This window comes from Capricornis sumatraensis, chromosome 3 (genome assembly GCF_032405125.1).
Source record: "Capricornis sumatraensis isolate serow.1 chromosome 3, serow.2, whole genome shotgun sequence".
Lineage (NCBI taxonomy): Eukaryota > Metazoa > Chordata > Mammalia > Artiodactyla > Bovidae > Capricornis > Capricornis sumatraensis.
Window position 1 is genome coordinate 171,857,265 of NC_091071.1, and position 12,418 is coordinate 171,869,682.

A 12,418-nucleotide genomic window follows, 5' to 3' on the forward strand; every position below is an offset into this window, starting at 1 on the left:
CCTGTCTAGCGACCCTTCCAATCTGTCAAACTTTGACCCAGACCCTGCCGTCCTTTCGAGGAGGCACTTCCAGGGGTGTCTGGATTTTAGACTTGGGGCTTCGCTGATGGCTCAGGCAGTAAAGAATCTGCCTGCAATGCAGGAGACCAGGGTTTGATCCCTGGGTTGGGAAGATTCCCTGGAGAAGGAAATGGCAACCCACTCCAGTACTCTTGCCTGGAGAATCCCATGGACAGCGTAGTCTGGCAGGCTATAGTCCATGGGGTCACAAAGAGTCAGACACAACTGAACAACTAACACTTTACTGGATTCTAGAATTCCTCAAGCACAGATGTTCTAAGTCTAGAATTCTCTCTAGAATCCTGTGCCTGCCTGTCAAACTTTACCAAAGGGAGTTAGAAGGAGAACACACATATCCAGGCCACCGCCCAGTTTCTTCTTGGGGGCAGTGGGCGTGCTGCCTCAGCAAGGTGACTGCAGCCTCTGGGATTCTCCTGGCTCAGAAGGCAGGAGTCCTGTGCTCGTGATGGGGGAAAGAGGTCTGTGCTGTCCCCACTTGGACAGGGAGGCTGACATTCCTCTCTCAGTTTATAAACTAAGTGCTTTTTCGGCCATTCTGTCCTTTGCTCCAACAACACTGCAGCCAGCAGTAGACCCACTTACAGATAAGAGCCCGAGGCCTGGGAGAGAAGCCAGGATGGAGTTCAAAGCCAGTCCCTTAGGCCAGAGTAGAATGTCAGGGGTCTGAAACCAGCTTTCCTTCTTTTAGTGGTTGTGAATTCACCTTTCTGAGCCGCAGCTTTGTAAGAGGCAACAATAGCTATTCCACAGGGCTGTTGTAAGGAATAAATAACATGAGTTGGAAAAGCTGAATCCTCTCCTTAAGAACGCACCTATAGAGTTGCCACCTCCAGGAAGCTTTCCAGGCTGCCATCCATCAGTTAGACTTTTCCCTGCGGGATGCCGCAGGCTGAGCTTTTGGCAGTGTCGCGGCTTCCCGTTTCTGTTCTATTTGCCTCCACCAGACTTTATGTCCTTCAAGCGCAGTAGGTTTTTCTGATTTATTTCTGAAGCCCAAATGCCTAGCAAGGGGTCCAAATGGAGTTGGAATACAGCGTTTCTTTCCTCCTTCCCTCCCTTCCTCCCTCTCTCCAGCTTTCCACCACAGCAGACTAACTTCTCCTGCAAAGGGCTTTGGTGATGGGAAGGTAGGTCCCCAGGGCTGAGCGTCCCAGCCCTGAGCCAGGTAGGCCCTGGGGAAGAGAGAAGATTCTGGAGCTTGAAGCAAAAGTAATCATCTAGGGCTGGCTGGTGAAGGGCAGCTGGTTGTGTCCGGCTGGCAGGGGGCACCATATGGGCCCGGTAAGCAGGCAAGCCTGGGCACTCTATGCCGCGGTGAGACTGTTTCCAGGGCCATCGCATCCTCCCGGAGGTGGCTTGCTGGGAGCAGTCAGCCGTGCATCCCCCGCAGAGGGGCGGCCTGCTTGTGCCCCTTCTGCCAGCCCCAGAAACAGAAGCAGAAACAGAAGGTCAGAGCTGCAAGGGGCCTCCTCTAAGGTCACAATGTCCAAACCCTCATTTCATAAGTGAGGAGCCTGAGGCCCAGAAAAGGGCAGAGACTCGCCCAAGGTCACACAGCCAGGCAGGACCAGAAGCCGAGTCTCTTGCCTCCTAGTTCGGATGCTAACGAAAACAGAGAGGGAGCAAAGAAATCTTGAAAATACACCAGTATTCAAGAAGGAGTTTTAAGGTGGTTTTTCTTTTTTCCTTATCTGATCTAACTTCTTAAACATTTTTACGATGATCTTTAATAATCAAAAAGGAAAAAAGCAATAAAATGGAGGGAAAAGCTACCTATGGGAGTAAGTGGCTTTTGTCCTTAGGAAAATGGTATCAGAATTGTAATCTTACTGTTCCCTCCCACATTGGGCCCTCCTGGGACCCCAGTGAGACAGTGGGTACTGGGGAGCTGGTAGGCTCTCAGTTTGTCTCCTGCTGTCACTTGGGCTTGCAGTGGGATCAAGACCAAAGCCTTAGGCTGGGATCAGGAGCCCTGATTTCCTCAAATAATCTGTCCTCCTGAACCAGTCTCTTCACCTGACCAGGTCTCAGTTTTTCCATCTGTAAAATGGGAGTTTTTATAGTAGAGTATGTATTCTGGCCCTCTACCCTCCACTAGCAGAGCACAGTGGTGAAACCCATGGGCACTGGAGTCTGGGATTCCATCTCCCCCTCCTTTTTACTCTGTGACCTTCAGTTCAGTTCAGTTCAGTTCAGTTGCTCAGTCGTGTCCGACTCTTTGCAACCCCATGAATTGCAGCACGGCCAGGCCTCCCTGTCCATCACCAACTCCTGGAGTTCACTCAGACTCACGTCCATCGAGTCAATAATGCCATCCAGCTATCTCATCCTGTGTCGTCCCCTTCTCCCCCAATCCCTCCCAGCATCAGAGTCTTTTCCAATGAGTCAACTCTTCGTATGAGATAGCCAAAGTACTGGAGTTTCAGCTTTAGCATCATTCCTTCTGAAAAAAATCCCAGGGCTGATCTCCTTCAGAATTGACTGGTTGGATCTCTTGCAGTCCAAGGGACTCTCAAGAGTCTTCTCCAACACCACAGTTCAAAAACATCAATTCTTCACCGCTCAGCCTTCTTCACAGTCCAACTCTCACATCCATATATGATCACAGGAAAAACCATAGCCTTGACTAGACAGACATTTGTTGGCGAAGTAATGTCTCTGCTTTTGAATATGCTATCTAGGTTGGTCATAACTTTTCTTCCAAGGAGTAAGCGTCTTTTAATTTCATGGCTGCAGTCACCAGCTGCAGTGATTTGGAGCCCCCCAAAATAAAGTCTGACACTGTTTCCACTGTTTCCCCATCCATTTCCCATGAAGTGATGGGACTGGATGCCATGATCTTTGTTTTCTGAATGTTGAGCTTTAAGTCAACTTTTTCACTCTCCACTTTCACTTTCATCAAGAAGCTTTTTAGTTCCTCTTCACTTTCTGCCATAAGGGTGGTGTTATCTGCATATCTGAGGTTATTGATATTTCTCCCGGCAATCTTGATTCCAGCTTGTGTTTCTTCCAGTCCAGCATTTCTCATGATGTACTCTGCATATAAGTTAAATTAGCAGGGCGACAATATACAGCCTTGACGCACTCCTTTTCCTATTTGGAACCAGTCTGTTGTTCCATGCCCAGTTCTAACTGTTGCTTCCTGACCTGCATACAGATTTCTCAAGAGGCAGGTCAGGTGGTCTGGTCTGGTATTCCCATGTCTTTCAGAATTTTCCACAGTTTATTGTGATCCACACAGTCAAAGGCTTTGGCATAGTCAAGAAAGCAGAAATAGATGTTTTTCTGGAACTCTCTTGCTTAGGCAAGTCATTTATATTCCACAGGCCTCAGTTTCCTTATCTGTAAAAATGGGTGGCTGTCTATTATACAGAAGGAAATAAATCAGAAAGAAAAACAAATATCGTATATTACGCATATATATGGAAGCTAGAAAGATGGTACTGATGGACCTATTTTCAGGGTGGCAGTGGAGCTGCAGACATAGAGAAGAGGCTTGTCAACACAGGGGCAGGGAAGAGCAGGTTGGACAAATGGAGAGAGTAGCCTGGAAGCATACACACTACCATAGGTAGAACAGACAGCAAGTGGGAATTTGCTGTATGACTCAGGGATTTCAATCCAGGGCTCTGTGACAACCTAGAAGAGTGGGAGGTGGGAGGGAGGTTCAGGAGAGCAGGGACATATGTATACCTGTAGCCGATTCATGTTGATGTATGGCAGAAACCAACACAGTATGGTAAAGCAATTATCCTTCAATTAAAAATAAACAAATTTCAAAAAAAATGGGTGGCTGTGAGGATTAAAAGAATTAATGTTTGGGACATCTGTAGAATTATGCCTGCATATAATAAGTGCGATTTATGTCACATATTTTAATAAAACTCAAATCATGTTCCTCATGTGAGGGTGAACGTGAACAGTGAAGATGAGTAGTTATTGTTATCCTAGTTCCTGACTGGCTCCCAGAGGTGGGAGCTCTCCTGGGACTGGAACCAGCCTGGCCCAGTGTGAGCTGTGGGTAGTCTGCCCTCTCCCCAGTGCTGCCCGTCCCCCACTCCCCTCAGGCCCAGGTCTGTCTCAGCCCTTATCCCCGGAATCTGAGGGCACCTGGGTCACTGCCCAGGGATTTCTGCTTTGACTTGCTCTCGCCCACCCCACAAGGCCTCTCCTGCCTGCGGTGTTCCACCATCCCAGTCCCCAACCAATCACCTCTGAACCTTTCCCTCCGCAGAACCTTTCCATGCTGCTTCCTTGTGCAGAAATGTGCGGCCAGGGACTTCCCTGGCGGTTAGTGGCTAAGACTCCAGGCCCCCAGTGCAGGGCTCCAGGTTCAGTCCCTGGTCAGGGCACTAAATCCCACACGCCACAACTGAGTCCACGTGCCATCGCGGAAAGATCCCTCGGGCCCCAACCGAGATCCCGCATACTGCAGCTAAGACCCAGTGCAGTCAGATAAACAAACGAACAAATAAGAAAAGAGAGAAAGACACATCCGGCCAGATCGCCTCCTTAACTTTCCCAGCTGCCTCACCTTTGCCCACAACATCTGGTTGGCTTCTTCCCCAGCATCCACAGTTGCAGCTACCCACACACCTATCTTCCTTCCCAATACACACACACACACAGCTGTTGGACTTTGGAGTTCTTTATGAAAGTGAAAGTGTTAGCCACTCAGTCGTGTCTGACTCTTCGTGACCCCATGGACTGCAGCCCGCCAGGCTCCTCTGTCCGTGGAATTCTCCTGGCAAGAATACTGGAGTGGGTTATACCTGGACAACCATTTGACCTTGGAGTTCTTTATGATAGTGAAAGTGTTAGTCACTCAACCGTGTCTGACTGTTTGTGACCCCTTGGACTGTAACCCACCAGGATCCTCTGTCCATGGAATTCTCCAGGCAAGAATACTGGAGTGGGTTACACCTGGGCTCTAAAACCTCCACCTATTATATATACAACCTCAGCTAGCTGGCCCTCAGTTTCTTCACCTGTACACTGAGGGCATTACCTGCTTTAAAGGGCTTTGTGAGGCTTTTGTGAGATAATATGAGGGAAATACTTAGCCCCGTGCCTGGCATGTGACAAGCGCTCAGTAAATGGTAACACTGGTTAGCATTCATTTAATATATTTTTGGTGAACCTGTTTGCCTTCCCCAGCAGCTGGGCATGCCCCAAGCACAGGACTGGAAACCATCATTCACCCCCAGGTCCTCAAGAGCCACTGACCAGTGTCTGGCCCAGGGGAGGCACTCAGTACACACCCAAGAGCTGGACTTCAGCTCTGTGCTCCGGTTCTCAGAGTGCACCCAGCAAGTGGGTGACCCTCTGCAGCTGGAGAAGCAGCAGCACCTAAAGGGGCTGGGGGAGGGGCTCCCGAGGGGCCCCTTCTGACCCAGACCACCCTCCTAGGTGGGACCAGCGGCTGTCTCCCCCTCAGCCTGGGCATCCATAAGGTTTTCTTTGGTTATGGAGCTCCTGAGCTAATTAAGAGTGACAAGGCATCATGTAATTGCCAGCAATCAATGAGTTCCCTGCCTCTTCATGCCTCTCCTACCCTTGCCCTCCTTGGCACTGTCTGGCCTGGAGGTCACCACACAGACTTGGAGGCAGGCGGAGTGGCGAAACTGAGCACAGGTTGATGTCAGGAGACCTAGAGGCTGGCCACCTCTGCCATCCTCTTGCAGTGGGACCCTCAGCAAGGAAGTTCATGCCTCACACTGGCTCCATTTCCCTATCTGCAGGGCTCTTGACCTCGTGTTAAGTGGTTGGCAAGGCTAAGGGACTGGACTGCACCTTACCACACAGTGAGGCAGAGAGCTCCAGGCATGAATCCCAGCCCTGCCCCTTGCCAGCTGTGTGATCTAGGGCAGCCTACTTGCCACTCTGAGCAACAGATTCCTCATCTCCAAAATGGGATTTGTTTGAGGGCACTTACCTCTTACTAGGAGAACCTGCATTGCTTTCAACCTGCGCCTGTAACAGCAATCCCCGGACAAGCTCATCTCTTTCAAAGTGAGCTCAGAAATTAAGGGTTGAGAACTTGTAGAGCAATTTGATAGAGTTATTTTATGTCTTGAATCTCATCATGAGAAAAATAGGTTCACATTTTTTAAATTTTATTTTTCTAGTAATTCATTTTCCTTATATTGAATGGAAGTATTGGTCTGTGACAGATTAGAAAAATGTAAAAAACAGTCCTTCACCGCAGATGGTTTGAGAAGCACTGCTTCAGGGGACTTTGTAAATCCCAGCAGACATCATAGCAACTCACCATAATATTTCCAGAGTTCTAGGCACTTTCAACTCCTTGGCTCCCAAAGCCTACAGGATAAAGACCCAGTCTCTTTTCCTGACTTCTGAGGCCCTTCTCACCAAACTCCCAATCTCTTTTTCCCATCTTGCCTCCTTCCCCACTACACACCCTCATCAAACCACCCTGTTCTCTCTTCTCTCAAATTTCCTATGCCTGTTTATAACTCCATGCCTTTTCCTGTGCTTTTCTTTCCACCTGGAATGCCTTTCTCCACGTTGCCCTAAGACCGGTGAACTCCTATTCATCCTTCAATACCCAGACCAAATGTCCACTTTTGGAAGACTTTTCCCATGCCACCCCTGCACCTGCCCCAGGCAGGGTTAGGTGCTCCCTGCTCTGTGCTCCACGGTGCAACTTGAAAGGTGGGGGCAGGACGTTGCAGTGGTTAAAGGCTACCAACAGAATCAAGTGGATTTTAGACTTGACTTTGCATCTGCCTACAATGAGGGAGACCCAGGTTCAATCCCTGGGTTGGGAAGATCTCCTGGAGAAGGAAATGGCAACCCACTCCAGTATTCTTGCCTGGAAAATCCCATGGACGAAGAAGCCTGGTAGGCTACACAGTCCATGGGGTCGCAAAGAGTTGGACTGAGCGACTTTACTTTTTGCCAGCTGTGTGATCCTGGGCAGATGATTTGATACTATTGGGCTTCATTTTCCCCATACTATGAGGAGTAGAGATGATGTGTGAGAAGTTCCCAGCAGCATAACACTTGGGAGAGACTCAAGATATGGCAGCGTCGTTAGTGTTAGCCCTCTGGTCTATAACCCCCAGGTTGTCTGTCTCCCTACTAGACTGCTTGTTTCTCGAGAGTAGGATACCTGAGAGCATCTGGTGTACCTGGATGTTTCCTGGGCCCAGGGCAGGGCACGCACAGAGGCTGTGTGCTGGCCAGGGTCTCTGTCTGCTCCCCGCCCCGTGGTGCCAGTGCCTGTGGCTCCCTTGTCGGTGGAGAGGTGATCAGTCAGCTCAGCCCACTATGGCCAACTTTGCTACCAAAAGTTTAACAACTAACTGGCTTGCCAATTTCTTGAATTTAACAGTCTGCTCTGTGAGACTTAGCTCCAGGGCACCTCCAGGTATGACTGCTCTGAGCAGAAGAGCAGCCACCAACAGGCTTGGGTCCCCAGTTTGAGAGGCAGGCTGCCTCCTCTGCCCGCCGCCCAGCCAGCGCCTTGAGGGCCAACCAGGGAGGGGCTGTGAGGTCAGGCATGCCCCCTCAAGAGGTCTTCCTCACTCATCCCCTTTCTCCGAGCCTCCAGCCGCTTTGTTCTCTGGGATAAAAGCCCTAACCTCCCTCGGGAGGAAGAAGAGAAGCTGGGGTATTGAGCCCAGCTGACCCATGGGGGTCGAATCAAGGAGGGGGCTACCTCTGCAGCTAACAGTGACCAATTCTCAAGAATCCTGTCCCTCCAGTTGTTGCAGGCTGATGAAGCCCGCCCTGGTCCCAGGGTCCCTTGGTCACAGAGAGACCCGAGAAAGCTTATGCAAACCTCCTCTCACCTCCTTCCCTTCTGTCCTTTAGTCTTGGTCCAGACAGCTCCCGCCTCTTGCCATGCCCTCCCCCTCCCTTCCCGTTCTCCACCCTGGGGCATCCCTCCCCCTTCAGCGCCCAACCCAAGTCACTGAGTTATACACCTCCCAGGCCAGCGGGAGCCACTCTCCACACACACGCAGTGGGTGGCACGTCTCCCTGGGAGCCCCTTTTTCCGCTGCTTGCCCACCTGCCTTGCTCCCTCTCCCTACAGCTGTGGTTTTCCTGGGGTGCTGGTTTAAAATGCAGATTCCTGGGACTTCCCTGGCCCCAGATTGCAAGAATCTGCCTTGCAATTTGAAAAGACCCTGATGCTGGGAAAGATTGATGGCAGGAGGAGAAGGGGATGACAGAGGATGAGATGGAGGGATGGCATCACCGACTCAATGGACATGAGTTTGAATAAACTCCCGGAGCTGGTGATGGACAGGGAGGCCTGACGTCCTGCACTCCATGGGGTCACAAAGAGTCAGGCACGACTGAACGACTGAACTGAACTGAACTTGCAATGCAGGGAACAAATCTTCAAGCCCTGGTCTGGGAAGAGTCCCTGTTTTCAGTTTCACTGTTTAGGGCAACTAAGCTGGTGCGCTACAACCACTGAGCCTGCATGTTACCGAAGCCTGAGAGCCTCAGAGCCCGTGCTCTGCAGTAGAGAAGCCCCTTCCGTGAGAAGCCCATACACCGAAGCTAGAGTTCAAAGCTGCTTTTGAAACGAGAGAAAGCCCGCACACAGAAACAAATAAATAAAAACATTTAAATACAGAAATAAAATGTTCATATTTTAAAAAAGCTCTGAGCTTCTTAGCAGTCAAGACAGAAAGAAACAACAGTGGGGGCCGCTCTCTAGGTGCGGTGCACGGGCTTCTCATTGTGGCGGCTCCTTCGTTACCGAGCACAGGATCCAGGCGCTGGGGCTTCAGTAGTCGCTGCACACGGGCTCAGTGGTGGTGGGGCACTGGCTTAGTTGCTCTGAGGCATGTGGAATCTCCCCTGACCAGCGATTGAACCTGAGGCCCCGGCCTTGCAAGGTGCATGCTTAACCACTGGACCAGCGGGGAAGTCCGTCTCCTTGCATCTTGATGTTACAGATTGACTTATTTCTTACAATTCTCACTTATGGTCTGTTTCTCCCACTAGAATGTGGGCTCATGGAAGATGAGGCTTTGGTCCGCGTGGGTCACAGCTGTATGTCCCAGGTACAGAGATGCTGGGTACATTGCCAGTGCTCAGTGAATGTTCAGGGAATGTTGAATGAATGGCTATGACCTGTGAAGGTTGGGGCCCATCAGTCTTTCCACTTTCTGGCCATCTGGGCTCCAGGCCCACCCCCTGTCCATTTTCACACAGACAACTCACATTAGAACCTTTGTGGTTCTGGCACTTCCTTTTCAGACCTCAGTGCTTCAGCCTTTCTGCCTCCTGTCCTCCGCAGCATTGTTGGTATGAATGGCAGCTGCCCTGAAGGCTGCAGTAAGAGCTCCCCAGACGCATGGACCACAGGCTTCTCTCCTTCCTGGAATTCCTTAGGTCACTTCCATCCATTGTCTTTGGGGGCAGCTTCTTGAGTTGATCTTTCCAGCACGGGAAGATCCCCTTGCTGGTTTCCCCATCTGCTGCCAGGTTCAAATCCTTTTTGGCTCCAAATCCTCCCTTCGGGTTCTCTTGGTCTCTTCTGCCTCTGACGGCCAGGGTGACTTTGGGCAAGCCAGCTACTCTCTTCTGGGGAGACCCTTGTGAGATAAGGGGCGAGGGGCTGCCTTTGCCCTCCTCCCAGAGGCCTGCGTCCTTTGAGGAATAATGATGATACAATGAAGGTTACTTCTCTCCCATTTGAGCCACCGTCAGTCTTGCAACTGGGTGCTTCATGACCCCACTCTCTCTTCTTCCACTTTAGTTACACAAGAAACAGCCATCTCTCACTGCACTTGCCGCCACCTCCTGGCCATTCAATCCTTCTCACACGTGGGAGGGGACAAAGCTCATTATGCGGGTATAGTCCAGGCTCTGTTCCCCCTCCTCCTAAAAAGAACTCTGATTTTGATATTCAGCCATTTCTCCCCCTTCACTATTCTGTTGTTGAGGTATAAGACTCAACACTTCTTTCCTGAGGCAAAAAAAAATAAGCTTAAACAGCACAGAGGGGACTTTCCTGGTCCAGTAGTTAAGACTTCACGCTCCCAATGCAGGTTTGATTCCCTCATGTATGGATGTGAAACTGGACCATAAGGAAGGCTGAGCACCAAAGAACTGATGCTTTCGAACTGTGCTGCTGGAAAAAACTCTCGAGAGTCCCTTGGACTGCAAGGAGATCAAACCAGTCCATTCTAAAGGAAATCAACCCTGAATATTCATTGGAAGGACAGAGGCTGAAGCTGAAGCTCCAGTACTTTGGCCACCTGACGTGAAGAGCTGACTCATTGGAAAGACCCTGATGCTGGGAAAGACTGAAGGCAGGAGAAGAAGGGGGCAACAGAGGATGAGATGGTTGGATGGCATCACCGACTCGATGGACATGAGTTTGAGCAAACTCTGGGAGATAGTGAAAGACAGGAAAGCCTGGTGTACTGCCGTCCATGGGGTTGCAAAGAGTCAGACAGGACTGAGCAACTGAACAACAGGGAATTAGATCCTACCAAGACCAGATGCAACTAAGATGTAACTTAGATGAAACTAAGACCCACAGCGGCCAAATAAATTTATGTTTTGAAAAAAGAGCACAGAGGTGTCTTTCTCTCTCACTAACCCTCCCTGGTGAGTGTTCCAGGCCAGGAAGGCATGTCTGCTCCACACAAGCATGCAGAGACAGGTTCCTTCCACGCAATGACTTCTGTCAGGTTTACCGTCACCGCTTCTGGTCTTGGCCAGCAGGTAAGAGAGAGAGGGCACCCAGTGACTGAAGGCCAAGGCCCGAATGCAGCCTCTGTCACTGCCATTCATGTTCCAATGGCCAGGACGCAGTCCTGTGGCCAGTGTTGCAAGGGAGGCCGGGAAATGTCGTCCAGCTTCATGGCCACGTGCTCAGGAGGAGGACAGTTTGAGAGGACGATCAGTGGGTTTACAGCACCTACCCTTTCTCTAGAAAGAGAATCTGGGTTTTGGACAAACTGGTTTCTCAGTTTTGTGTCACAGAACCCAGAAAATGGGAGGGAGAGCCTGAAGGGGAAAGGGAGAGAGAGAAAACAGGGAGGGAAACAGCTTTTAAGAGTATTAGACACGAGTCACAGTTGGAGTCGTTTTTAAATTACTTTTGGTTAATGGTCTGTGTCTTACGATGTGCTCTGCTCGCCCAGAGACAAGATGAGGCCTCCTGGGGTCTCAGGCTATGTGGGTCACCATGCACACCAGCTTACAATTTCCCAAACCCGGTGCTGAGACCCAGGCTATGACGAGAGCCGGTCTCTGCCCTTCAGGCATTCACAGGCCAATGGGGGAGACGGAGGCAGATTCAGAGGCGAGTCCAAGCTGCTGAAAACACGTCAAGGTGGGAATTACCTCGCCGTGGCAGGGTTGGGGAGGAGCAGACAAGAAAGAGCGTAGCTGGGATCTCACATTCTAGGTTTACGTCTGCCTGCAGGACATACTCAGCTCTCTAACATTTTTTATTCAATCCTAGAGTCGTGAAAGGTAAACGGAAGAAGATCAAGTGAAGAATTAAGAAACTTGGGTCCTGGCCCTGCTGCTCTGTGTCCTAGAGCAAGTCCCTGCCCCTCTGTAATCACCTTCTCTCCCACTGTCTGCAAGGCCACTGGGAGCACATCTGATGCCCTCCCAGGAAGTACTGGTGAAAGATACTGTGAAAGTGCTGCACTCAATATGCCAGCAAATTTGGAAAACTCAGCAGTGGCCACAGGACTGGAAAAGGTCCGTTTTCATTCCAATCCCAAAGAAAGGCTATGCCAAAGAATGCTCAAACTACTGCACAGCTGCACTCATCTCACATGCTAGTAAAGTAATGCTCAAAATTCTCCAAGCCGGGCTTCAGCAATATGTGAACCGTGAACTTCCTGATGTTCAAGCTGGTTTTAGAAAAGGCAGAGGAACCAGAGATCAAATTGCCAACAACGGCTGGATCATGGAAAAAGCAAGAGAGTTCCAGAAAAACATCTACTTCTGCTTTATTGACTATGCCAAAGCCTTCGACTGTGTGGATCACAACAAACTGTGGAAAATTCTTAAAGAGATGGGAATACCAGACCACCTGACCTACCTCCTGAGAAATCTGTATGCAGGTCAAGAATCAACAGTTAGAGCTGGACAGGAACAACAGACTGGTTCCAAATTGGGAAAGGAGAATGTCAAGGCTGTGTATTGTCACCCGGTTTATTTAACTTATATGCAGACTACATCATGAGAAATGCTGGACTGGATGAAGCTCAAACATGAATCAAGATTTCCAGGAGAAATATCGATAACCTCAAATATGCAGATGACACCACCCTTATGGCAGAAAGGGAAGAACTAAAGATCCTCTCGATGAAAGTGAAAG